Here is a 26,084-nt window from a genome sequence, read left to right as displayed (position 1 = left end):
CTCAGAATGCAATGCATCCTCCAAGCTCAAAGGCTGCCTCCTCCATGAAGCCTTCCAAGATTTCCCCAAGTCCCTTGCTCCTCCATGAGTACTCCTAGCGTGTTTCTTGAGCCCCTAAGACCCAGTACTTGGCTTCTGCTCACTGCATCAGAGACGTCCCAGGTGAGGTGGCCCAAGCTTCTTTGAGAGAAGGAAATGAAGTGCAGAGAGGAGCCATGCCCAAGGTCACCAGGCTGAGCCGGAGCTGGGCCTAGCACCCAGGTGTCCTGCGTCAGTCCCTCTGTACTCCAGCCACCAACCCTGCACTGAGCCCTCCAAGCCTGTCTTGCTCCCAGCAAGGAAGTCCCCAGCTTGGGAGGTACATTGATCTATTCACAAAGGGCCAGCCAGGATGAGGGCCTCAGCCCCCCCCATAACCTGACTGCTCTCTGTAGGGGAGCACATGACAGTTGCTTCCTTAGCTTCCTTCTTTTGGTTCCCTATTTTGTAAATCTGGCCTTATTTCAGGTACAGAAGATTCCCTGGGAGGACCTGACAGACTCTTAGGGCTCTGGGGTTCACCCTACCATGGGCAGGAGGCTGACCTCAGAGATGTGGAGTCCAGGAAGACAGGGTAGTGCTTTCCAGAAAGTCTATCGCTCTGCCCCAGGCCCCATCTACAGCTCAGATCATGAGCGCAACATGGCCTGGCTCTGCTGCCAGAATCACACTCAGCATTGACTCACTCGCTCGGCGGCGGCTGCCCAGCCTCTACTATGCGCTGACATCGTGCTTGGGGGCCCACCTGCTGCTGGGGCAAGACAAACCAAAAAAAAAAAAAAAAAAAAGGCTGGGGAAAAAAAAAAGAAATTGAGTAAATCCAGAGACGGGTGGAGACTATTCCAGAGGTCAGGGCAGACTGTCTGAGGAGGTGACATCTGATGGAGAGCTGGTGAGAAGAGAATGGTACTCCTTGAAGGGGGAACTGTAGCCACAAAGGCCTTGAGGCTGAGGCGGGGGAAGGGCAGTGGGGCTGGAGCCGAGTGTGCCAGGGAGGTGGAGGAAAGGGAGGCAGGGACAGCAGATGGATGGCGAGACAGAGGCACACGGCTCAGAAAGGGAGCGGACTTGGCCGACAACGCGCAGGTTGCTGGGCAGATGGGAGCACCTCTTCATCGACGGTGCTCAGAGGAAAGGCTTCCCATCCCTTGCCTCGCCACATGCCAGACGCTACCCAAGGCCCTCTCTTCCCCATTCTCCCTCAAACTCCTATGCATCCTTCAACACCCATTTCCAAGCCCATCCTTTGTGCTTCCCTCTGTCTTGGACCAGACCATGCTGGGTACAGCCTGTATTTCTGAGTCCACCAGGCCAAGGGTCTCCTGAGGGTAGAACATGGGTCTGACTGTGTTGAGGGGCCTCAGCACAGAACCTGGTCCCTCGGGGAAGTTAAGGGATTGGGAACTAGGATTCCGTCCCTGGGCTCCAAGAGTGCACTCCTTAAAGTCTGCATCACAAGACGCCAGGGAGCGCTGCAGCCCACCCAAGACCACTCCAGCTTCAGCACACCACGGGACCGCCCCTGTCCCCGTCCCCTCTGGGGGGACCGCTCCTGTCCCTGTCCCTTTAGTTTCCCCATTTGTCAGATGAGAGGCCCCAAAGCTTACAGGGCGTCTCCACCTTCCTCCCTTATGAACTGCTCACAGCAGGGTGGTCCCTGCAGGGGGAAAGCATGGCTGTCACTCCGACCCCTGCTGAGCTCTGAGCTCGGCCCACAGGGCAGGAAATGTCAGCTTTCTGCCAGGCCAGCAGGAGGGTTCCAGCTGAGCCTGGGGGTGATGGGAGATCCTCTCTGCTCTATGGCCTTGCTGGGGGGACTCACAATGCCTGACCTGGGCACTTCACCCACATCGGCCAGGTGTGGGGGCCTGGGGATGCAGCTGACCCCGACCACCTCTCCCCCACCATGGCTGGGACACTAAAGCTTAAGTCACAGTCGGGATGCCTGCCTTGGTCCTCAGACCCACAGAAGGCTGCCCAAGGACCCTGGAGGCCACGCAAGGGGGCCGGGCAAAGCAGGGGCAGCCTTTGCAGTCCCCGAGACAGTGGAGCAGGTTCTCGGAGGTCCTGCCGCAGGGTCCAAGGACAGAAGCCAGGGCTTTGTGAACTTGATGGAGGAAAAATCATCAATTTGCCCGCCTTCAACCTCTCTGTGAAATGTATGTTGGACACACCGAGCCCAGGCTGCCCCCAGGCCCTATAACAATGCAGACTGCTGGAGCTGCACGGCTCTCCTCCCCGCTCCCACGGAGTCGGTAGGACGGCTGCCGCCAGGTCTTGCTAGTTAAGGCGCTCATATGCAACAGCATGCTAATTACTAGATCACACATTTTAAAATAATGTTTTGATAAGTACTGCAACACTTACTTCTAGTTTCCTCTGTAGCCCTATATGGGTTCTCTCTTGCATTCAAAAGTGTTATTCTGAGAAAGAGGATGTCAAAGGCATACCTAGCACACGAACAGCTCAGCACGCTGATCTGACGGAGAAGGGCGGAGCATCTGGCAGCTCAGGGCCAGGGCCTTGTCGGGAAAGGACAGGGCAGCCTGACCCCTCGCCCACCCACCCAGCCACTTGTTCATTACCCGTTTATTCCACAACCAGGTCTCTCCTGATCACCAAACCCGTTTGAGGCTCTGTGTGGGGTGTAGCATGAAAAAGGGGGTCAGCCCTGCGCCTGGCTCCTCACAGATCGGGGGAGACAGACATCCCGGGAGAAACTGGAGAAACAAGCAGATTCCGGCTGCAGGAGGGGCTGTGTGACCACCCGGGAGGAGGGACTCGAGGCCGGCTGAGGGGCAGTAGGGCTGCAAACAGGAGCAGGGCCCCCGGCCCAGGACACAAGGCAGGGTGTGAGGAGACAGGAGGGAGGGGCAGGGAAATGAGCTCTGAGAGGGGACAGGGCTGGGGCAGGCCGCTCAGAGGCCAGGAGCTTGGTCCCCACCCCCAGGTCGCCTCTGCATGTGCAGCCCACCCAGGTGGGGTGGGGAGCCCTTCAGGCCACAGGGAAGGGTCTGGACAGCATCGGCTGCACTTCTTCCTGCACTTCCTCTAGTACTAGGTAGCAGGTGGCTCTGCATGGCCTCATTTCACAGTGAGGAGACTCAGGCACCCCACAGCTAGAAAGTAGCGAGCAGGGCCCCACAGAGGCTGTTCTGACCCCATGCCGCCTTGCACGGACCTCTTACTGCCACACACGCTTTCCAACCCCAGTAAACTGGGACTGCGCAACTGCTGTGCGTCAGGAACACCCGTCACTGTGACACATGCCACTTCCATTCACACCAGTTTCTTTTGATAGAGGCAAGAAACTGGGGCTCGGATAGGGTGAGTTCCGTGCCCAGGGACACGCAGCCAGTCCATGGCAAAGCTGGGATAGAAATTCAGGACTTCCAGGGCTGGGGAAATAGAGACCTAGGACTTGACCATGCACGTTGGCCCTGGTGTCTCTAGGAGACACCACAGCCTCTCCAGGTACGGCTTGGACCACCTCCTCCAGGAAGCCTTCCCTGACTATGTGGTTCTTGCCTGCCTCTCTCCCATTCCTTTGGTGGCAGCTAATTGATGATGTGAGGAGGCAGGGGCTGTGGGAGTGGTGGGGTAGGGCCCTGGTGCCTGGCCCCTGTTTGGTCCCTGCTGTGCTGTGTTGACCTGGAGCTACGGTCTTTCTCTGAGTTGGGTTCCAGCAGGACATTTGTCCCAGAGCAGAGGTGTGACCAGCAATGTCTGCTCAGAATGCAGGTGGGTGGCTCATGCCTGGAGCAGGAAGAAAGGACCTACTTTGTGCATCTCTTGACAACCCCAAGAGACATGGCTAGGGACTATCCTTGCCCCAAGAGGAAGAAATAAGCTCAGAGAGAGAATCCAGAGCCCCAAGGTCACACGGTCGGCCAGCATCTGGGGGCCAGGCGTCCTGGAAAGGGCACATGCACCCAGTCACTGGGGTGCAGGGCCAGAAGCGGGCATGGGGGACGCCAGCTTCGCTCTATGGGATCTGAAGATGAATGCAGCTGCTGCCACCTCCAGCCTCCTGCCACATCTGCACGGCTTGGGGTGGGTAGTGCAGCAATGCTGAGCGGGTGCACAAATTCTCACTTCCTAGCGTGGGTCCCAGCTCCTGCGAGGGCTCCACCCCCAAGGCACACCTTTATGGAGTCGTTACCTCAGTTTCCACATCTGTGGAATGGGTCTAATCATTCTGCCTCCCCGGTCCAGCAGACGTTAGTCTATGCACAGTACCCAGAACAGGTCCAGCACACAGTGCTATGTGCTATGCACACTACACACTACGTGATACATGCTAGCATATGCCTGCTCTCACCACCACAGCTCTGTAAACGCATTTTTGCTGGCAACATGTCACATGTGTACACAGGTACACGACCTGTGGTAAGGGTGTGTTCTATTCTAGTCCTTTCCCCAGAAACAGATCTTGAGTCAAGGATGTAGGAGTAGGGAGTTTACTTTGGAGGTGACACCAGGAAGCACCAGGAAGGGAGTGGGGACTTGAGATGCGGACAGGACGGCAGCCAAAAATGATTGCATAGATGAGCAGGTCACCACTGAGGATACCTGGGCTCCAGCCTCCTGGGCATAGAACACACCTCAGAGTTATCCCCAGCAAGGAAGCCCTGTGCAGGGATAGCCCAGCATGCTGTGGGCAGTGGGGGCCGTAGAGGTCTGGCCTGGCGTCGGGATGCTGCTGGCCACGGGGGCTGCCAGGCGGGGGAGGACACGTTCATTCCCTCGGCTGCACATGCAGGAGGCTCCAGTGGCCAGAAGAGGCACTGGGCAGGGCCTCGGGTGCCAGAGAAGTGTGGGGTATAACCAGGGAGCTCCTGCATGGGCACATATGGGTGTGTGCAGTCCACCTCCGTGTGCCTCCAGCGTGCACACAGACTCAGGCCTGCATCCTTCCTCAAATGATGAATCCATGCCCACATTTGTGTGGGGCTGTAGACCCGGGGGTCTCTGCGTGTCTGCTCTTGTACACATATGTACATAGGTGTGGACACACACACACACACGTCCAGGGCTATGTCCCTCGCCCAGCCCTGGCAGTGGCCGCAGGGTGGCAGGGATGGTCTGGTCACCTTGGCAACGGGGCAGGAGCAGCTAAGTCTGGGACAGCCTTGGTTCAAAGGCAAAAAACCAAACCGAACCACTGAGCACAAAGAGGCCGAAAGAAGAAAAGGAGAAGGGCGGGGTGGGAGGGGGCAAGTCTTGGCCCCCAGGCTCTGCTCCTGGTTCACCTGCCAATCCCTGCTGTGCCCTGTGTCAGTCCCAGCTGAGGGCTGCCGGCGGAGCTGGAGGGGGCGGGGCACAGTGTGAGGCCCTGAGTCAGGCCGCAATGGCTGAGTCCTCCGGCTTGGGGTCCTTTCCCAGAGTCGTGGGGGAAGGCATCCCAGACATCAGGCACTCTGCAAACCAGTGGACTCTGGGCCACACCCTCACAAAGTCATCCTCTCTGGACAATTAACGCACTAATTGCACACACTGCCCGTGGCCAGTGCATTAGCCCAGCTCCCACAATGATTTATTCAGGAGCTCCCATCTCCTTCCCGTCCCCAGGCCAGCTCATCAGCCTCTGCCGGGTGGGGAGGACGACCCACAGACGCTTCCCTAGCCTTGCTCGAAAACATCGCGTGCTATTTATATTTCATCAGACAAGAGTGCACGGGGATGAAACTGCCGGTGATCCGCTCCCCACAGGCAGCCGGGCGCTGAAGCCCCACACGGCAGCGATCTCAGGCAGGAGAAGCTGAGGCCTCCTGCATTCTTTGGGGTGGCCCTTGCTCAAGAGCCTGCGGCAGGAGCTGTGATTGCAGCTACAGGGATGTTACATTGACTACCTCACTGCGCCCCGAGAAAGCTCTGCAGGGAAGAGTCTGCTATTATCCCCATTGGGCAGATGAGCAAACTAAGCTTCAGAGAAGCGAAGTTTCTTACCCAAGGCCAAACAGCCTATAAGAGGCAGATCTGGGGAACAAGCCCACGCCTTTACTGTCAAGCATCTGGCCTCCCAAATTCAGTCCCTGAGCATCCCTATGAGGATCTCTGTTTTACAGATGAGGAAACTGAGGCCCAGAGAGCTAAACGGACTTGCCCTGGCTCACACAGCTGGGAATGGAGGCCAGGCAGATGACCGTGATGGACAGTGTGCTCCAATCTGTGCTCTGGGAGACCACCTTGAACTATGACCCCTGGCCAGAGCCTCCCAAACACCTGCGTGCATCCAGGAAGCCTCCCTGGGAGGTTCTGCGCAGTCCATGCCCACGGCTGCCTGAGGCCATAGCCACGGTGGGCCACGAACCTGATGCCTTAGCCCCGCCCCCAGACGCTGGGTGGAGGCTCAGCTTGGCCGGCTCTAGTGACTCCAGGGGTCCAGTGGTTAGAACAGTGATCACTGTGAAGAGCCCTTGAATCATATCCTCTTGTCATCATCCTCACAGAGAAAGGGCCCCTCACCCCAACCAGGATGGCCCTCCCCATCAATCGGGGCTGATATCCACCCCCGGCATCCCATAACCGCTGGTTCCTGAGACTGGTACGTACTAAGCTGGCTAGAACCCCAGCCAGGCACGGGGGTATCTCTGAGCCTCGGTGTCCTCATTTGTAACATGCGCACTGATAGCCCCTTGGAGGACTGGGATGGGCATGCCAAGGCTCACTGCCCGGCACAGACCTGTGCACAGCAAGCACCAGGCAAGCAGAAGCCATGGTCGCCATCAACATCATCTGCAAAGCAGGAGGAGACCTTTGCAGCGAGCTAGCTCTGTGACTCCCTGGCTATGTCATCTCAGATTCCTGGCTGCCCCTCTCTGAGCCTCAGTTTCCCTGCCTGTTAGCTGAGGATTTCTCAAGGTTGTAGGAAGAACAAGGAGTCCAGGTGCATGTAGCACTCAGCTCTAGCCTCAGCAAGTTCTCGAGAGCCCAGCTAGCCCCTCACCCCCATTCCAATCCTAAGGCCAGGCAGCCGGCACCTTGGAATGACCCCTGGCCCCTGTCTGCTCCCAGGGGCCCAGGGCAGCCACCATAACAAGCCTGGCAGGGACCCAGGTACAGCAGGGCTGTGGCCCAGCCGAGAAGCCTGAGGACATCCTGGGCTGGCTGCAGAGGCTCAGAGCCCAGAGAGGGCAGGCCACGCCTGAGCCACACAGCAGGGCAGGCAGGGCACGGCAGTACACGCTCTGGAAATGGCCCTGCCCACCAAGCAGAGGGGCTCCAGCCACTCCTCTGCCTCAGCTGAACCCCAAATACTCTTCCCTTCTCCCCAGGCCAGTGCACAACCTCTATCTGACCTCTGTCACTCAGTCGTGGTGAGACCTTGGGCAGGTCATTTCACCTCTCTGGCATCAGTATCCCTATCTGTAACATGAGGGCGATATGATGTAATCGTCATGAGGATTAATGACTTCATAAAGAGCTTAGAGCCATGCTTGGCATAGAGAAATATTATATTTATATCACCATCCCTGTTATCATCACGTCCATTATTTCCTTTTTTTTAGAAAAAGTCTCGCTCTGTCGCCCAGGCTGGAGTGTAGTGGCGCGATCTTGGCTCACTGCAACCTCCACATCCTGGGTTCAAGCGAGTTTCATGCCTCAGCCTCCCAGAGGCAGGTGCCACCACGCCTGGCTAATTTTTGTATTTTTAGTAGAGACGAGGTTTTGCCACGTCAGCCAGGTTGCTCTCGAAATCCTGGCCTCAAGTGATCCACCCGTTTCGGCCTCCCAAAATGCTGGGATTACAGGCATGAGTCACTGTGCGCTTTTTTTTTTTTTTTAAGACAGGATCTTGCTCTGTCGCCTAGGCTGGAGTACAGTGGCTTGATCAGAGCTCACTGTAGCCTTGAACTCCTGGGCTCAGGTGATCCTCCTTCCTCAGCCTCCCAGGTCACTAGGAATACAGGTGTGCTCCAGCAAATCCAGCTAATGTTTCATTTTTGTAGAGATGGGTCTCACTATGTTGCCCAGGCTGGTCTCGAACATCTGGCCTCAAGCAATCCTCCTGCCTCAGCCTCCCAAAGTGCTGGGATTACAGGTGTGAGCCACCTTGCTCAGGTGTCATCAACACTTCTGTGCCAGGCACTGGGTTGACGCAGGACATAGCCCATGGATCCCATGTGGTCATGGTCTGTGTCCAGACCTGCCACCCTCAGCGGTCCCTTAGCACTTCCAGGGACCCGCTTGCTGTGGCCCCAGCAGGGCCTGGAAAGAATTTCTGGAAATAAGATGAGCAATTTCTAATGGTTTACCCCTGGCAACACTGAACTCCCAGCAGTTCCCACCTCCAACGCCTCATGCCAGGCTGGTCCCCTCCCCGGGTGCCTATGCCAGGGTTTCTCTCTGTCACATCCCTGACCACACCAGACAGTCTCTGTCTTCACCTTCCCCACCCTCTGCCTGGAGTTGAGCCTCCAGTCCTCATTCATCTCCAGAATCAGTGCATCCCCCAGCACAGGGCAGGCACAGAGCCGGGGCCCCGTGTCTGTTTTCAGAACAGCAACAGTGATCTATGATGAGAGCTCAGGATGATTGAACATTTACTATATGATGTGTCAGACTCAGCTCCTGAGTACCATACAGTCATGCCTCGATTAACGATGGGATACCTGCTGAGAAATGTGTCATCAGGCAATTTCATCACTGAGCGAACATCATAGAGAGATTTACACAAAGCTAGATGGTACAGCCTACTGCATACCCAGGCTGTGTGACGGAGCCTGTGGCTCCTAGGCTGCAAACCTGTAGAGCACGTACTGGACTGAACACTGTAGGCAACTGAAACACGATTGTAAGCATTTGTGTATCTAAACATAGTTAAACATTGAAAAAGTACAGCAAAAATACAGCATAAAAGATAAAAAGTGGCACACCTGTATGCCGCAGCCCCTTAGTGATCTTATGGGACCACTGTCATATGCACCCTCCGTCATTGACTGAAATATCATTAGTTGACACGTGACGAGATCCCCATGAGATAGATATTATAATTTTACAGATGAGTGCACTGAGGCCCAGCGAGGTAGCCTTCACTGGACAGTTCAGGTAGACCACGGCCCAGACCAAAGCCCTTGTTATTCCAACCTGTCCTCCTTTGCCTGGGTCCTGTGGGTGGGGCATAAGAGGCCAGCACTAGAGACCAGCAGTGCCCTGAGTGGCACCCTTGGCCCCAAACTTCGGCCACATGCTCCATGGGCCCAAATGAGTGGCCCTGGGAGGATGCGCTCAGCCTCAGGCCACTGGCCAGGTGTTTGCCCTACTGCTCAGGGTGGAGGCGGGCGGTGAAGGCCTGGGGACTTGGGGCTGGTGTCAAACACATGGGATTAAATGGTGCCTTCCAGGCGCCTGTGGCTTCATCTGTAACATGGGCCACGAGGGGACTAAGTGAGACAATCCCAGCGCCTGGTACGGAGCAGGTGCTCAGCAATTGTGGAACCATGAGGTGGAGCCCCAGGACCCAGGGCCTGCCAGGCAGGCTGCCCTCAGGCCTCCACCCTTTGCTGGCAGCTTAACCTGCATGGGGAGGGGTCTGAGGCTCCCAGAGGGGCATTACAGGGTTAGCTGGATAAATGACCAGCAGGCAGTGCTGGCCTCGTAAGCGAGAGTGGAAACATACCAGAGGCAGAGGGGAGGGCGCACGCAGAGGCCAGGGGCTGTAGAGGCTCTAGCCATGGGGCAGGGTATACAGGTCAGCCCCAGGGTGCAGCCAACCTCAGGGACAAACTCAGACTGTTTGAGGGCCTGAAGCAGGGCCTCTGAGAGCTGCCACATCAGCCAGAGCCAGGCCCCTCTACTGTGGCTCAGGAAAGCACCATGGGCCCCAGAAAATTCCCTCCACCTCTCTGAGCCTCGGTGTCCCCATCTGTAACACGGGGACAAGCACAGAAAGCGATGAGTCAGCACCCGAAACTCCTAAGCAGCACAAGCTTCTGACAAACGTCCTTTCCAGTAGGGGAGGGCAGGGGAGGGCAAGGGAGATTGGTACGGCCGTGCAGGGAGGCACACGGACTTAAAATTCCAGCCCAGGCCTGGGAACAGCCTCGGCCCCTCCCCAGAGAGTGGGGGACTGGGCAAGAAGGGGCAGAAGTTAGGAGCCCATCCTGTTCCCAGACCCAGGGACACTATCCACATCTTCCTGCCCTGGCCTCCCTGACCCCCACCATCTGTCCATCTCCACACACACCCCACCAGCCCTGCCTACGAAATTCAGACACAGCTACATGGCCTATGCCCGCACTCACACCACCAAGGTTGCCCCAACCGTGCTGCCCACACCCACCTTCAGGCCTTCCATCTGTCTCCACAATCCACCTCCCCATCTATACTGCCCAAATGCTGTGGCCACCATCACGGACCACAGGTGTCTGCCATTTAGACAACCCATCTACACAGCCAGTCTCAGGCCTCATTCTCTGAACCCACTTGAGGAGGGTGGGGGTCCATGAAACCCCCACCCCACAGAACCAACACTCCCAGGCCAAGGGAACCTGGCGGCTTGGAGCCCCTCCAAGGGCTCCTGGTGGGGCTCCTGCCGGTCCCAAGTGCCAACAAGATGATTAAGGAGTGGGGACCAGCTGGGCCCCTGCCCCCTGCCTCGAGCAGCTGCAGCCTGGTGGGGCCAGAGGCAGAAGGCCCCTGTTGCAGGGCGTGTGTCCCTGTCCACCTTTGCTCCCTGCTGCAGCGGCCAAACTTGTCCTTTCCGGGGAGCCCAGCCCACCGAACTGGGTTCTCGGAACAAACACAGCCGGCTTCCATGACCCACAAGTGAGCACACACTGAGCACCTACTATGTGCCTGGACCTCTGGGAAGCCCTTGACACAGCACCTCCAGTGGGTCCAGTGGTCCAGTGGTGCCGTGTGCAGCGGGTAGGGCAGCTTCTTATTCCCACTCACACCTGGGGACACTAAGGATCAGGAAGGCTCTGCTAGAGCCTGGACCACCTCCCTCAAAGTCACTGCAGCTCAAGAGAGAGGGAAGGAAGTTGTCCAGGAGCCCACAGGCCCCACCACCACACTCAGCATAAGTCACCCGGTTCCACCTCAACCACAGCCGCAGGAGGCAAGACAGGGATTCCTGTAGCCACTTGCAGATGAGCGGCCCCGGCCGGTAACCTGGAGCCATGCAACGCCCCACAGCGGGGAGGCCACCTTGCCAGACATGACCCCATGCTTGGCCCTCCCACCCACTGGCCAAGGCAGACCTGGTGGCAGGGGAGGTCCTCGGCCTGCCCCCCTTCCAGTGACAAGGAGACTGGGGTGAGGGGACCACAGGCTCAAGGAAAGTGGGAGCCCAGTTCTGGCCACGTAGGATCCAGGTGCCCACATACCCCAGGGGAGATGTCACCTGGGCTGGTGGGGGAAGAAAGGCCTGGGCTAGACATGAACCTGGGGCTGGAGGAGGCCAGGTGTGCAAGGGAGCGAGTACGGATGGGAAGATGCCTGGCCTCCGGAGAAGAGGTGGAGGAGGAGGAGGAGGAAGAGGGCTGGGCTGGGCGCGCAACGCTGGCGTTCCCAGAGGGCAAACCAGGTGACTGGTGACCCTGTCCTAAATGTTTCTGAGGCATTGCAGGGGACGGCCGTAAGGAGAATCTGGGGAGCAGCAGGACAGTCTTGTGAGGAGGTCTGTGGTCCTGGGGTACAGCAATAACGCAGGCTGGAGGGGGACAGGGAGGGTGCCCTGGAGTCAGAGTCTCTTCCAAAGGTAACAGCCCCTGCAGAGTTTGCTGGGGCTGCCGCAGGCCCAGCCACTTCACCTCTAGGTACATGGAGAGACCTAGAAACCGGCATCCAGGGGAACCTGTGTTCCATGTCCATGGCAGCACCGTTCACAGGTGCCAAAGGCCGAGCAGCCCAGCGTCCACCACTGACAAATGCTCAGGCAGAGTGTGTCCATCCACACCCAGGCATCCCTCAGCCATAGCAAGGAAGGTGGTGCTGACGCACGGTGCACCACGGCCGAGCCTGGAGGACATGACGGAGATGGAGAAGCCAGCCGCGGAAGGTTGCCCGTGCAGGGCCCCACGCACACACGACGTCCAGATTAGGAAGATTTACAGCCACAGCAAGTGGTTTAGTGGCTGCCAGGGGATGGGGAGGGGTGACTCCCCAGCAGTGACTGGGGAGTGACTGCCAATGGGACAGGGCTTCCTTTCTGCATGGTGGAAAGGCTTTGGAACTAGACAGAGGTGATGGCTGCACGACATTGTGAATGCACTAAATATCACTGATTTGTTCACTTTTAAATGGCTACTTTCATCTTATGCGAATTTCACCTCCAAGAAAAAAAAAAAAATTGAATTTCACCTCCAAGAAAAAAAATTGGGGGGAGACACACAAAGGAGATTTGAAACCAATCTCCGCCTGACAGATCCAAGCCCAACGCCTCCCAGCAGCTCAGCAGAGCCACAACCAAACTCTGGACCAGGGAGCGGGAAGAAATACTTATTGTTACAAGAAAGGAGGGAAGGAACGAAAGAAAACCAGAAATGCTGCTGCAGCCTCCAGACCCTGCAATTGCTCCCCCTCCCCATTCCGGTGCCCCTGCCCCTTGGTCAGGCTCCATCCACCTCTGGCCACCGGCCCTGCTTCCCTCGGATGCCCTCCCAGCTCCCGCCCTGACTCCATGCGGGTCTGGGCCCCTTTGGAAGCGAGTCCCTGTCACATGGAGTCTACGGCCAGTGGTCCGCTGGCACCGCAGCTCTGTGGGGCAGGACTTTGTCTTGTGCCTTGCAGCATCCTGGGGCCTGGGGAGCAGTGCCCGTCCCGGTGGGCCCTTCATTGTCACCGTCGGAAGGATTCACTCCCAACCAGGGTGTAGTGCAGGGTCCAGCAGAGGGAGGGAGACTCAAGACAGCGTTAGCCTTGGGTAGGCAAGAGGGGTGGGCCCTGTTGACGGGTGACAGTCCATCATGGGGAGGGGAGCTGTGATGGGCATGAGTTGAAACTCTCTTTGATTTTCTCAGTGAAAGAGGTGATCACCATGCTGGCGGGGAGTCAGGGACCTTTGAGGGAGAAAGCCAGGCATGGGGCAGGAGTGGGGGCCTGGCGGCTGGGCCCAAGGAAGAGAGAGTGGGTTCTAGAACGAGACAGGAGGAGGAGGGTCCGGGACCAGCACCCCAGCTCAGAAGCAGGACGTGCAGTGAGAGCGGAAGCAAGGCTGATGGCCAGCCCTGAGCAGCAAGCCCACAGTTGGACTCGGGGTTTCGTGCCCTTTAAGTCTTGCTCCCTTCATGTCACAGGGAGGGCTAGGAAGCACGTGGCTGGGGCCCTCCCTGCCTAGGGCCCAGGGATGGTTTTGAAAGGCTCTCTAAGGGCTCCCCTGAGCTGAACACTGGTGCTGAGGGACACTGGTGCCACAGCAGCCCCCAAACCCCCACGGGGCCGGGATCCAGGGCCTCTTCCCCAGGAAACCGTCGCTGCCCCACAGCGGCACCACCCTCTGCAGAGACCTCCACTCAGCCATGGGGCTCTGAGCGAACAGCTGCTTCCCCCTCAGGACTGGGGGTCCCCGAAGTTAAGTGAATGAGTGAGTGGGCAAGTCATCGACTTACTCCCCAAGCAGCGAAGCTACCACCACAACCTGTGGCATCACACAGGACCCACAGATTCATGGGAAGCCTGAGCTCAGCCAGGGGGCAGGGGCTCCGGGATGCGGCGCACATGGAGACAGGCCGTTTCACCTCCAGGGAACAGGCGAAGCGGCAGGCCCCACCCTGAGAACAGGGTCTCTCCCTGCCTGTGCCCCCAGCACACAGCAATGCTCAGGCAATGGCCTGTCCTCCTAGCTTGATCTGGAGGCAAGAAAGAGGCGCCTGGACCAGCCATGCTCTGTGGCTGAGGTCACAGGTGGGAGGCAAGGCTCTGGGCAGTCCCTCCTCTTCTCCCAGCCTCCTTTTCTCCACCTGTGAATGGCAGGATTCAGACCCCGTCATCTGGAATTCTGAAACAGCCTAATGCCTGGCCGGGCAAGCTCCCCGCACAACTGCAGTTTAAATGGGGTAAATTTGGCTCCATTTCTCACAGTAGGGAAATGAGGTTCAGAGAGGTGATGCGGCTTACCTCATGTCACACAGCAGATGGGGGTAGGAGAGCAGCCCGTGCCACTGCAGGCCCCCAGTGCATGCCCAGTGCTGCCATTCCAAGACAGAGACATTTCAGTGGCAAGATACCTCCTGCATCCCGGGCCCGGGACGTCTCTATCTTCCCTCATGAGGGAGCCCAGCGGGGCCTTCTTCAGAGAACCGAGGCTTCCCGATTGGGGTTCAAATTCGACTTGGCCACCGCCTCCCCCAGTGGCCCCATCTCTCAAGCCCCACTCCTTGCCTGGCTGGGACATTTTGAGAATTAAGTGAGATAATGTTCGGGAAAGCACTGAGCACAGCGCCTGGCACCAGCCGCCGCCGGGTAAGCAGTCATTTTCATTATTGTTTCTGGGTGCCAAGCCTCAGCACGACGTCACACTGCTTCCTGAGAAATAAAGGCACCCGGTGACACCACAGGCTGCCGGATTCACCACCGGGCCATTCGTATTGCTGGGGGTCCCAAATTTCCTAGTGGCAACTGGGAGCCACAGGAGGGGAGGGCCAAGGACACCCAGGCTCCCTTGGGCTAGGGGCATTATAGCGATCCCACCTACACCCACCTCCAGAGGGACTAGGGCGTGGCAAGGGGGTCACAGGTGTGATCCCAGCCCCTCCCTCCAGGCAGTGAGGAGCCCCACTCCGGGGTTCCATGCACAGGCAGGAACACTGGCATGGGATAGGGTATGGCAGGTCCTCCCGACGCCCCGTTCAGGCGTCTGTGAAGCGAGGCTGCTGCTCCCCATCCTTGGGTGAGCCGTAGAGACCCAGGAGGATGAGAGAGGGCTGGCCCGTGGCCAGGGCATCCCACCCACTCCCTGAGAGCTTCTCCGCCGGGAAGGATAAGGTCAGGAAACACCCTCCCTGCAGGAGCCGGCAGCTGCCGGAAATGGAACTACAACAAGAGGTTTTAACTTGAAAAGCCACTACACCTCTAAAACAAAGGAGACGCCAAGCAAAACGATGGCAGCGGGGGTGCCATCTTCACGGCCAGGACTAGTGGCCTCAGTGGGAGGAGTGGAAGGTAGGGACCCAGCGCACACGGACTCTGCCAAGGGGGCGACCCACCAGCACGACCCTCTGGGGGCACAGCGGTGACACCTCAAAACCACAAAGGCACAGCCCCTCGAGCGAACAGGCCATTTCCAGAACTTTCTCTTGGACAGCCGGGGCAGGAGGACCTCTGTGTCCAGGTACTCCAGCAGCATTACATCACTGACAGCTGAGGGTGGGAGGGAAACCTAATAGTGAGCGAATCATGAGGCAGATTGACTAAGCAGAAATTCAGACTCCTGCGGGAAATACCAGTTAGATGTTCAAACCAGTTGTTCACGGATATAACAATAGAAGGTGTCATCTCCCACACCCTCCGACAGGGGAAGGACCATTCAGAGCTCCACTTCCCAGGTGAGGAAATTGAGACACAGGGCAGCTGGGAAATGGGAAACCCGCCCGAGGATGCACTGCTGGTAGCTGATCCCAAAACACCTCACCCCAGCGCTCGATGTCTCCAAAGTATGGTTCTAAAACAGAGCACGTGTCCTTTTTTTTTTTTTTTTTTGACGGAGTCTCGCTCTGTCACCTGAACTGCAGTGCAGCGGTGCGATCTCGGCTCACTGCAAGTTCTGCCTCCTGGATTCACACCATTCTCCTGCCTCAGCCTCCCAAGTAGCTGGGACTACAGGCGCTCGCCACCATGCCTGGCTAATTTTTTTTTATTTTTAGTAGAGATGGGGTTTCACCGTGTTAGCCAGGACGATCTCGATCTCCTGAACTCATGATCTGCCCGCCTTGGCCTCCCAAAGTGAAGAGCACGTTTCTTAAAAGAGAAAAAGGATGCAGGGTGGCGTATCTGTGTTGGCCATGAGTAGTGGCTGAATGGTGCCCTCCCCAAAGACATGTCCACACAGAACCTGTGAATATGACCTTATTTGGATGAAAAGAGCCTTTGCAAATATAGAGTTTGGATATGGGATCATCCTGTGTTATGGTGGACCCTGAATCCAATGACAAGCATCCTTAGAAGTAGAGGTCCTGGTGCGGTGGCTCACACCTGTAATTCCAGCACTTTTGGAGGCTGATGCAGGAGCACTGCTTGAACCCAGGAGTTTAAGACCAGCGTGGGCAACACAGTGAGACTCAGTCTCTACAAAAAAAAAAAAAAAATTAAAAATTTGGCCGGGCGCGGTGGCTCACACCTGTAATCCCAGCACTTTGGGAGGCCAAGGCAGGTGGATCACAAGGTCAAGAGATCGAGACTATCCTGGCCAACATGGTGAAACCCCATCTCTACTAAAAATACAAAAATTAGCTGGGCGTGGTGGTGCGCACCTGTAGTCCCAGCTACTCAGGAGACTGAGGCAGGAGAATCTCTTGAACCCAGGAGGCAGAGGTTGCAGTGAACCGAGATCATACCACTGCACTCCAGACTGGCGACAGAGGGAGACTCCATATCAAAAAAAAAATAATAGTTTAAAAAAATAAAATAAAATAAAAATGTGCCAGGCATAGTGGTGCACATCTGTAGTCCCAGCTACTTGGGAGCCTAAGGCAGGAGGATCACTTGAGCCTGGGAGTTCCAGGCTGCAGTGAGCCATGGTTGACAGAGCGAGACTGTCTCAAAACAGTAAGAGCAAGAGAGAAGAGAGGGAGAGAAAGCACAGGGAGAGGAGACCATGTGAAGATAAGAGGCAGAGACTGGAGTGATGCCCACAAGCTGAGGAATGCCTGAACTGCCAGGAGCCCCCAGAAGCTGGGGGAGAGCCCCAGAACGGCTTCTCCCTCAGAGGCTCCGTGAGGAACCAGTCCTGCAGACACCGGTTTCAGACATCTGGCCTCTAGAACAGATGCTGCATTTGTACTGTTTTAGGCCACCCAGTCCGTTATGGTGGCAGCAGCAGGAAACCGACACAGGGTCTCACTGGCTTGCCGCCCTCTGATCCCTGCCTCTGCTTTCTTTACTGGACTTGGTTGGTGGTGCTGCCAGACTCCCGCCCCAGTGCTCCTTCCACATCTCAGATGCAATGATAGGCGTGTGGGTTTGCCCAACCCACTTTCTCTAGTGTTCTCATTTCACAGGGGAGGACACTGAGGCTCCCAGGGCTCCTGCTCCTCACCCACTGTCCTCCTAGTCTCCTCTCTATTAACTGCCTTTGATCTGGGGCATCCCCACCCAGCGGCAGCGGGTCCTAAGGCCACCAAGAGCCTGGTCATGGGTCCTGGAGCTGCAGTCAGGGCATCTGCCGTGGGATGGAGGCCAGGACCCATGGGTGGCCTGGAGGCTGTGCTGGCAGGACCCAGGCCAGCCTCCATCCCACAGAGGAGGAGGGCAGCAGGGTCTCCTCTGTTACACAGCCCCCAGGGAGGGCCTCAGCCACTCCACGGTTGCCTCCTAGGGCACCGCCTCCAGTGGTCTTCAAGGCTCCCAGGGCCTGGGGAGGGACCTGGCTGCTCCGGCTGGGCAGGTGCTGCTGACAGCTTGCAGCCCAGCAGGCCGAGGCGATGGCAGGGCTGAGCCTCCGGCCACACGGCAGAGTGGGGATCAGGGAGGCCAGGAAGCTGCCCTGTCCTGCCTGCAGTGCCCAAGCCCAGAGGGGAGGAGAGAACAGATGCCCAGACACGAGAGTGGACTGCCTCCCCGTTTCACAAACAGGGAAACTGAGGCTCATAAAAGAAGGGCGTCAGGTTTATCTGATCCCCACAGACACTGAGACAGCTACTGAGAGTGACCACAGACTGGTCACTCTCCCAATCAGTGTATCAGATCGTTTCTAATAAGGGGCCCCGGTAGAGCAAGGCGGGACCATCCTGCTGCGTCTCAGGCCAGGTTCCAAGGAACGACAAGGAGGGGACAGACAGTGAGATGCGGAAGCTTGGAGACAGGTCAAAGTGACATTCCCCACACAGAGGCCTGCCCCAGCCTGAAGACAGTGAAGGAGCAAGTGGCCCTGTTTCCAGGAGGTCAGGGCTAAGGGAACAAGAGAGGCAAGGACCCCAGCGGGACCAGCGGTGAGCACTTCCTCTCCGAGCTCCAGCGTGTCTACTCCGCCCTGAGTGGGAGCCGGTTTGCCCGGAGGTCCCGAAGCCCTAGGGGGCTTGACTGCAGCAGGGGCTGGGCTGCGACTCCCAAGCCCCCCAGACCCTCTGAGCTCTGGGGATAGAGGCAGGGGATCTGGATTATCCCGACTCCCAGAGGGATCTGAGGGAGGAGACACCCAGGCGAGGACTTGGATACCTCTCCTGGTACTTAAAGCACCAATCCTGCAATTCCAGGATCTCCGTCTCAACGCCGCTAAAATGACAACGAAAAGAACCCATGACTCACGGACTTCGGTGGCTCTGTGCATTCAGATGCCACAAAGATCCTACGGTCCTAAGACTGAGTCCTCAACCCACGCCCAGGAAGACAGGATGAGACCCCTGGGTCCAGTGGGCACGGGCACCACACAGCAGCACGCATGGTGCAGGGGACACCATGACATGTATGCAATGATCCCACATGAATAAAAAAACAAAGGCAACTTAGATGTTAGCACATTTCTATGCCTCTATTTACATATTCACGTCTGCATAAGCACTGAGAAACCCAGAAGGCTCTCTAATGATGGTCACCGCAAGGACATGAAGCTTTGGGGGTGGGGGAGGCAGGGGGTGAGAAGGAGAAATTCACTTTTCCCCTTGCAACCGTTTATCACTTTACTGTGAGCACATAACACTCTTATAATTAAAAACTGTCATATTCAACAAAATACGACAATGTCTGTGATGGCTCATGTGTTTCTTGTCTATTTCATCCTGCCCCACCCACTGAGATGTCAGTCCCCCAGGGCAGGGGTCTTGTGCAGGCCACATCCCCAGCCACCTGCTGAGCTCAGGAATGAGGCCAAACTCCTGCATCCTCAAAGCCCACCACGCAAATACCTGACCTCTAGGACCTCTGGGATTCTCTGGGAAGGATGGAGGGGATGGAAAGAAAGGGACACCCAGGGGACAGGCTGGGGGTGGCTTGTGAATGGGGATCCCCAGGGCCAAACAGGTGGCTATGACCCCTGAGTTTGCCCCTTCCAGGCCCTATTTCTACAAGACCCAAGACTGTCAGAAGCCCTACTTTTGAGCATCCCCAACCTGCCCCAGATCCCAGCACCCCTGAAAGCCCCAGGTCTCCATCTGCCTCTGCCCTCCCTGTGATCAGGCCAGAACCCGCCCCCTCTGGCCACGCCAAGCTCCCCTGGGCCTTCCCTGGCCTCGGTAGCCCCCAGGCCTGAATGGAAGCCTGACTTGGCCTGGAACCAGAAACCCCGAGGCAGAGGGTCGGGGCGGGGGCGGCTCGGCTGCTGCCACACAGAACGCCAGCTGCTGGCAGCGATTTATTTTTGCTTTAAGTGCTGGAGAATTGCAGGCCTGGAGCCGCCAGCTCGGGCCCGGCTGCAGCTGGAGCAAGTGGGGCGGGCAGGGGCAAGGGCACGCCTCCGGCCACCAGGCCACCCCATCCCCCTTGACCTCTCCTGCCCCCGGCCTTTCAGCCTCTCTATCATACACATCCCAGTCTCCACACACTCCCTTCTCCCCGGCCCTCCCCTGTCAAGTCCCCAAACAGCTGCCTGGAGGCTTCAGGGACAGAGGGTCTGTGGCCTCAAGGCTGCGCCCCAGCCTTCCTCTGGGAACTGTGTGACCTCAGGCTGTGGGGACCCTCTCCGGCCTCAGGCTGCCCACTGGGGTGGAAGCAGGGAGGGCTGCGAAGTATCCCTGCCGCCAATCCCCATGTTACCTGGTTTCCCTTTCTGCCCCCACTCCCCAAGTGAGCCTCAGGAGACAATTCCCCACGTCCGCACACCTGGCCACACACCTGGCCAACCGGGCACACCTGGCTGAGGCCCAGGACCAGAACCTGTCTGCTCCCCACAAAAGGGGCCGCCAGCCCTGTCTTTTCTGAAGCAACGTGGACATTCAGAGGAGGAGGGACAGGCTGTGCTCAGGCAACCAGAAGGCATTCCAGTCTCTATAGTTGCAGAGGTGATCACTGCTGGTCACTAAAGCCGCTAGAGTTGATCATTGCAAATCGCAAACATTTTTAAACATTTTAAAACCTGGGTGTCCTGTTCAAAAAAAAAAAAAAGCTTGGAAAGGAGAGATGAAATGCACTGACATGAAACTCAATGACCATTGGGAGTTTGGAATGCTTAACTGGGCAAGAAACAGAGTCACTGTCCCCTCCCTGCCAGCCCCACCCCCTCAGTCGCCCTCCACACATGCGTGCTGAAGGCAGGAGAAAGGATTCAGCCATCAGCTGAGATATGAGAGGCCCCACACCCCAGGCCTCAGTTTGCTGGGATCTGCAATGGGAATGGCTTGTGATCCTGGGAAGGAATGGGGTGGGGACGTCGTGAGCTGAAGCAGGCCAAGTGCTAGGAGACACAGCAGGGCTTGGAGCTTGAAGCAGTGAGGCTACAGATACAAAGCACTCCACCCAGAGCGAGGGCCTGAAGGAAGCGTCATCTCCCTCCCGCTCAGCCAGACAGAGAGACAGCAGGCCAAAGACTCAGAGAAAAGGTCAGAATCCAGCTATGTCTACCGACAAGCGCCACAGTTCTTGGACAGTGACCTCTCTGAGGCTCAGTTTTCTCATCTGCAGAATGGGCTGATAATGCTGGCTACCATTGCTACCAAGCACTCACTGCATGTCAGGCACCAGGCATGGCGGAAGCAGCCAGTTCACTCTCTGTGTTTACTGGGCGCCTGCCATCTCCTGCCTACCGCTTAGGCACTGGGGACACAGCTGTGGTAGAGCAGGTCCAAAAAGAAGAGATCCTATTCCAAGGGAGAGATGGACAGTAAACAAGATCAACAAATAAAACATATTGTGGCAGATAGCATTAAGTTTTACAGAGAAAAAATAAAGCAGGAAAAGGAACATGGGGGAAAGGGAGGCTGCAGTGTCCTACAGGGGAATCAGGGGAGGCCTTGGAAAGAGGGTGGCATCTGGGCAAGACACGAAGGTGGTGAGGGAGGGGCCATGCTGAGATCTGGGGAAGAGCATTCTGGGCAGAGACAGCAGCACATGCAAAGGTCCTGAGGTAGGAGTAGGCCTGATCTGTTGGAAGCACAGCAAGGCAGGCAGAAGGGTGGCCCCGGGGAGGGAGCAAGAGTCCTGGAAGTGAGGCCAGACTGTGCAGGGCCCTGAGGGTCCCAGGGAGGAGTGTGGTGGGAATCAACAGAGGGCCCTGACGCCCAGAGTGCACCAGGCACATAGTAGGTGCTCAAGGAACAATGGCCCAGAGTGGCTCTGGTAGAAGCCTCTACTCCATAAGCTTTATTGTTTGTTCCCTGGCCCCTCTCCAAGCCTGAGTCCTTTAAAGAGGCCTGGGCTGCAGGTGAGGGCAGGAGAGGGAGGCTTTGGCTGCCCAAGCAGGAGGGAAGGCTCAGTCTAGGTGGGTGGGGGTAGTCAGGCAGGATCCAGGAAGCTGTGCCCACCGATCCTAGGACAGCATTAATGGACAGCCAAGGCGAAACTGCTCCCTGGGGCAGCTGAGAAAGGGGCTTCCACTCCTATCTGGCCAAGCAAATGGAACCATGTCCAATGATGCATGGCTGCAGGCTAATTAGAGGGCTGGGCGGGGATCCCCAAGGTCCCCACAGCCTCATGCTGCCACTTCAGCAGCCAGGCAGGAAGGGGTGAGCGATGGAGCACCAGTGGTGGTGGTGGTGGGGATTGGGGGACTCTGAGGATGCACCAGGAAACAGGAGGCCTGCATCGGGGCCCACTGGCGTCTGGGGCCCACTGCTGCAGCAAATCACTGCCCTGCCCTGGGCCTGCTTCCCCACATGCCCAAGGGCAGGTTGGATGGGGAAATGACGAGTTCCCCAGGCTCTGGCTCCACAAATGCTCACAACGCCTCCTTCCCAGATACCCCTCTCCACACATCCATTTCTACTGAGACCAGCCCCTCCCCACCCCCAACTCCCAGAGGCACACTCCAAGTCTCACATTCCTGCTGCCCCATCCGGGGCGTTCTCGGGAGCCCGTCCCACTTCACAGATGATCAACTGAGGCCAGGAAGAGCGACGCCATCTTGGGTGCAACACCTGTCTCTCTTGCCCCCCTGAGTCTGTCCAAGAGTCTCCTCTGAGAGAGTGAAATCCTTGAGGGCAGGGGCTGGGTCTCCCCATATGCAATGTCCATTTATTAAGCACTTCTGTATGCCTACTTTGCACAGGGGCCACAGCTAGGCAACAGGGCCTGGGGTCTCCAGCCCCAGAACTCAGCCCCCACAGCTCTCGCCAGCACAGCGAGGCCTCTGTGGCTGGAAGAAGCAGTCCAGACATGGAATCTTCGAGCATTTACTGAGCACCTACTGTGTGCCAGGGCTTCACTAGGTGCAAGGAATACAGCTCCCAGGAGCTGGGATGGCACGCAGGCCCCAGGCCCTGTGTGGGACCCGCCTGGTGGTAAGGCAGGGAGAAAGCTAGCCTGACAGTCAAGTGCCCCTGAGCCGCGCGTCTGTGGAATGGGGGAAGGTGCAGTTCTGTCCCTGGGAAAGCACCAGGGCTCTGGGTCTGAGCCCTACAGGCTGGTGCCTCTGGTGCCTCCCTTGGCCTCCAATCCCTGTCTGCACAACAGAAGCTGATGCCACTCTCTGCACTGGCAGGCCATTAGGAAATTAAGTCAGCTGACCCAGGGCTGGGTCCTTGGCCGGTGCCCAGCGGGGACTCTGGTCCTGCCCCGAGCTCAGCACCTCAGCAAACCCACCTGCCTCTGCCAGCCCCCCCCCACCCCCAACCCCATGGTGCCTCTGAAGCTCTGGCCAACCTGCACACGGCCCAGTTTCAGGCCGGCTCTCTTTTATCTTCAGCCTTTCCCTGTTGCTGTGTCCCCATCACGCTGCCAGTTCCCGGCACAGCCATCCCGTGGGGCTGAGCCCCTGCCCACTGCACCTTCCATGTGGCTGGCCAAGCCTCCAGCCCTCCTGCTGCCCATGAGCTGCCCCCTCCCTGACTCTCCTCCGTGCCAGCCTGTGGCAGGGCTCCAAGGGCAGGCCCAGGGGAGGGGCAGGTGTGCCCATGTGTCGGTCACAGTAAAGCCCTGGCCAGGGCCCAGCCACAGGCACCAACTGCACCTGTTGGAGGAAGGGCCCTGCCCAGACCTGGGCCTGGGAGCAGGGGGGTGAGGGTGGCCACTGGGTGGGCACCGTGTGTACCAGTAGCCTTCTGCCTAGGGACCTGGCGAGGGCCACAGAGGTTGATGACAGTAATGATGCAGTCACTTCCGCCCCAGCTGTATGCCAAGGCCTCCGGGTGCCATGCTTGGTACTGCCAACTGTGGCCCAGAGTACCGGAGGCCTGGCTGGGCAGAGAAAACTGCCCATAGGCAGAACCGGCCCCAGTGCTGCAGAGCTGCAGGTGCTGCTGCTGCTGTTACTACTGTTATCACTGCTGTCATTATTATTTTGCTGTTGCAGGGTCACTCAGTGTTACCTTGTCCTGCTTCAAGGAGACCCAGGGATGGGGACACCATGGCTCTGGGGCAAGAAGGCTGGCGGGGTAAGTCCCTGGCCTGGAGAGAGCTTAGGTGAAGGCATCTGTCCAAACCCAACCTACTGCGTGGCTTTAGGAAATACCCCTCCGTCATTTCCCAGGCATCTCTTCCTTCCAGCACAGTTGAGGCACAATCCTGGAGGGGTCCTCTCCGGGGCAGCCTGGAAACACTATGGGGGTTTGACAGGCTAGCTGCAGGGGGAGTGTCCAGAGATGGACTGACAGCTCCGGTCCTGCCCCTCCCAGAGAAGGCTCCACCCCTTCAGTGCTGGGGATGGGGGGTGTCAGCCATGCCCTCCCCTGGGAGGGGAAAAACGAGGTGATAGAGGACTTGGAGTCCCTACCTACCAGCTCTGGGTCAACAGCCCGCATTTACAGACTGCCTACTGTATGCCCACAAGGGCGCTCCAATGGAGAAGAGAGGTGTCCCTGTGGCCCAGCACTCTGGAGCCACCCTCCTTGTCTCCAGGATGCTCGAGTGAGTGCCCTCCCCCCTCACTCCCTGCTCTCTCTCGGGGGGCTTGGCCCCACCAAATGGCAGGCCCAGGGTCCCCCTTCCTAGAGCGGCCAACCTCGGGTCCCCTGTCTGGTCGGGGGTGCCACCAGAGAACTGAGGGGCAGACTTTGCTGAGAAGTCTCTTTGGGGGGGGGGTCCCAGCGACACTGAAGGGCTCTTCTTAGAATACAAGAGGGATACCCCTCAAAAAGAGAGCAAGCCTCCGGTGGCGCCCAGGGCTGAGTTGCACCTCCCGTCCCTGACCCTCGCCCGCCACAGGGCGGCGGTCCAGGGCGGAGCTGCGCGAGGAGGGGCCGCGGAGGTGCAGCGCAGCGCGAGGGAGGCTGAGGTCCAGCCCCGCGGCCAGGGACCGGCCCTCCTCTGGCATCTCAGAGAGGGCGAAGGCTAGGCCCAAGGCTAACGCCTCCCGGGTTCGCACCTTCCAAAGGCGGCTGCCGATTTCAACGGCGTGTGGGTGCCTCGGCGCTCCAGGAGACGGAGCCTGTGAACCCGGGTTTGGGGGCTCAGATGTGGGGGCCAGGAGGTCCCCCAGGGCTTCATTGCAGGGCTCGAACCTGGGTGTAGAGGAGCAAAAAAGAAACTAGAAATGGCCACAGGCAGCGCGGCACTCTAAGATGGGAACGCCCCCTGGGAAATGGGGAGGGGGAGGTCCCAGGTGCCGGCGAGCCCAGGCTGTGAAGAGGCAAGAAAACCTCCCAGGACAAGACCGTCCCCAGAGAAACACTTTGACCCCCATTCCGATCACAGGTTTTAAAATATTCACATGACATGAGCACGCTGGATCAAAACCGAGGCACAGACACTCGCTTGGGCCTCAACTCCCATCTGAACCCCTCAAGAGCGCCCCACCCCAGCTGCCTCTGCCCAAGAGCCCCTGATTCCCGCCCCGCTCCCCCAGAGCACCCGGAGAGGCCATGTGCGCGCAGGGTGGACCCTGGCCCTGAAACCCTGGGAGCTTCTCAGCCAGCGGCCATCCCCTCGGAGATCAAGGCCGACTTCTAAAAGCAAAAGGGAGCCTCGACTTGGCTGACTTGCTGGCGTGGAATCATTTCCAGAATATTTTTACTCCATTACAGCACAGGAGGTGAGAAAGAGACACGACTCCAAGGACCCGCAGGTCTCTGACGGGAGGCATTCTCCGGGCGGCTCATATAGCCCGGGCGCCCATCTCCGAGCCCCACCTCGATCGCGGGGTCTCCGGGAAGGTCACGCGTAGGACCCGTGCCGCGCGCCAGAGTGCTTCCGCACGCTCCCTCCCGAGCCCCCTCGTGCAAACCAGCCAGAGGGGAGCCGAGGGCTCCTCAAAGTTTCCTGGAGCGCCCCCCAGGACGAAGGTTAGCCAGGAGCAAAGTTCCTTGTGGTGGTAGCCGGAGACATGGCAGGAAAAGAAAAGCTCGCAGTCAGCATTTCCTCCGATGTCTCACCAAGGGAGGAAAAAAAATGAAAACGAGAGGAAGAAAACACCCTCCCGCTCCACCTTCCCTGTTGCTGCACCACCTCGTGCTCGCTCCGGGCCGGGCTAGAGGCGGGGGGCGGCCTGAGGGGAACTGGGGCCGGGTCCGGGAGGGACCATGCGCCCGCGGCCGCGCACTTACCTCGGTCAGTGGCCCGGGCGCGGCGCGCTCGGCGTCCTCCCAGCTCCGGGCGGCCGTTCCTGGCCCCGGCAGCTGCCGCGCTGGCTGCATCGCCGCCGCTGCCGCCACCGCCTCAGGGCAGCTCCCGGGGGCGCTCCATGCCGAGGGGCACGTCTGTCCGCAAAGCGGATCGCCCTGGTCCAGCCACGGGTCGGGGGCGCGCGCCTGGACGGCGCCCCCGGCCGCTGGGCGCTCGCTCGGGCCGGGGCGGCTGGCGTCGGTCCCTCGGTCCGGCTGTGAGCACTGCCGGCCCACCCCCTCCCCCGCCGGCTGTTATCT

At 58.3% G+C, this 26,084-nt stretch overlaps 1 protein-coding gene across 3 annotated transcripts in view; it reads right to left on the bottom strand.

Annotated features, from left to right (window-relative positions):
- Positions 1-25,877, bottom strand: part of KCNJ12 (potassium inwardly rectifying channel subfamily J member 12) — a 42,340-nt gene extending 16,463 nt beyond the window's left edge. For all 3 annotated transcript variants that reach the window (XM_077970542.1, XM_001104273.5, XM_077970543.1), the window contains exon 1: positions 25,767-25,877. The gene's annotated coding sequence lies outside the window, so the exon portion shown is untranslated. The remainder of the gene's footprint in view (positions 1-25,766) is intronic.
- Positions 25,878-26,084: the final 207 nt, after the last annotated feature.

This window comes from Macaca mulatta, chromosome 16 (genome assembly GCF_049350105.2).
Source record: "Macaca mulatta isolate MMU2019108-1 chromosome 16, T2T-MMU8v2.0, whole genome shotgun sequence".
Classification (NCBI taxonomy): domain Eukaryota; kingdom Metazoa; phylum Chordata; class Mammalia; order Primates; family Cercopithecidae; genus Macaca; species Macaca mulatta.
This window is presented reverse-complemented; position numbering and strand designations above follow the sequence as displayed.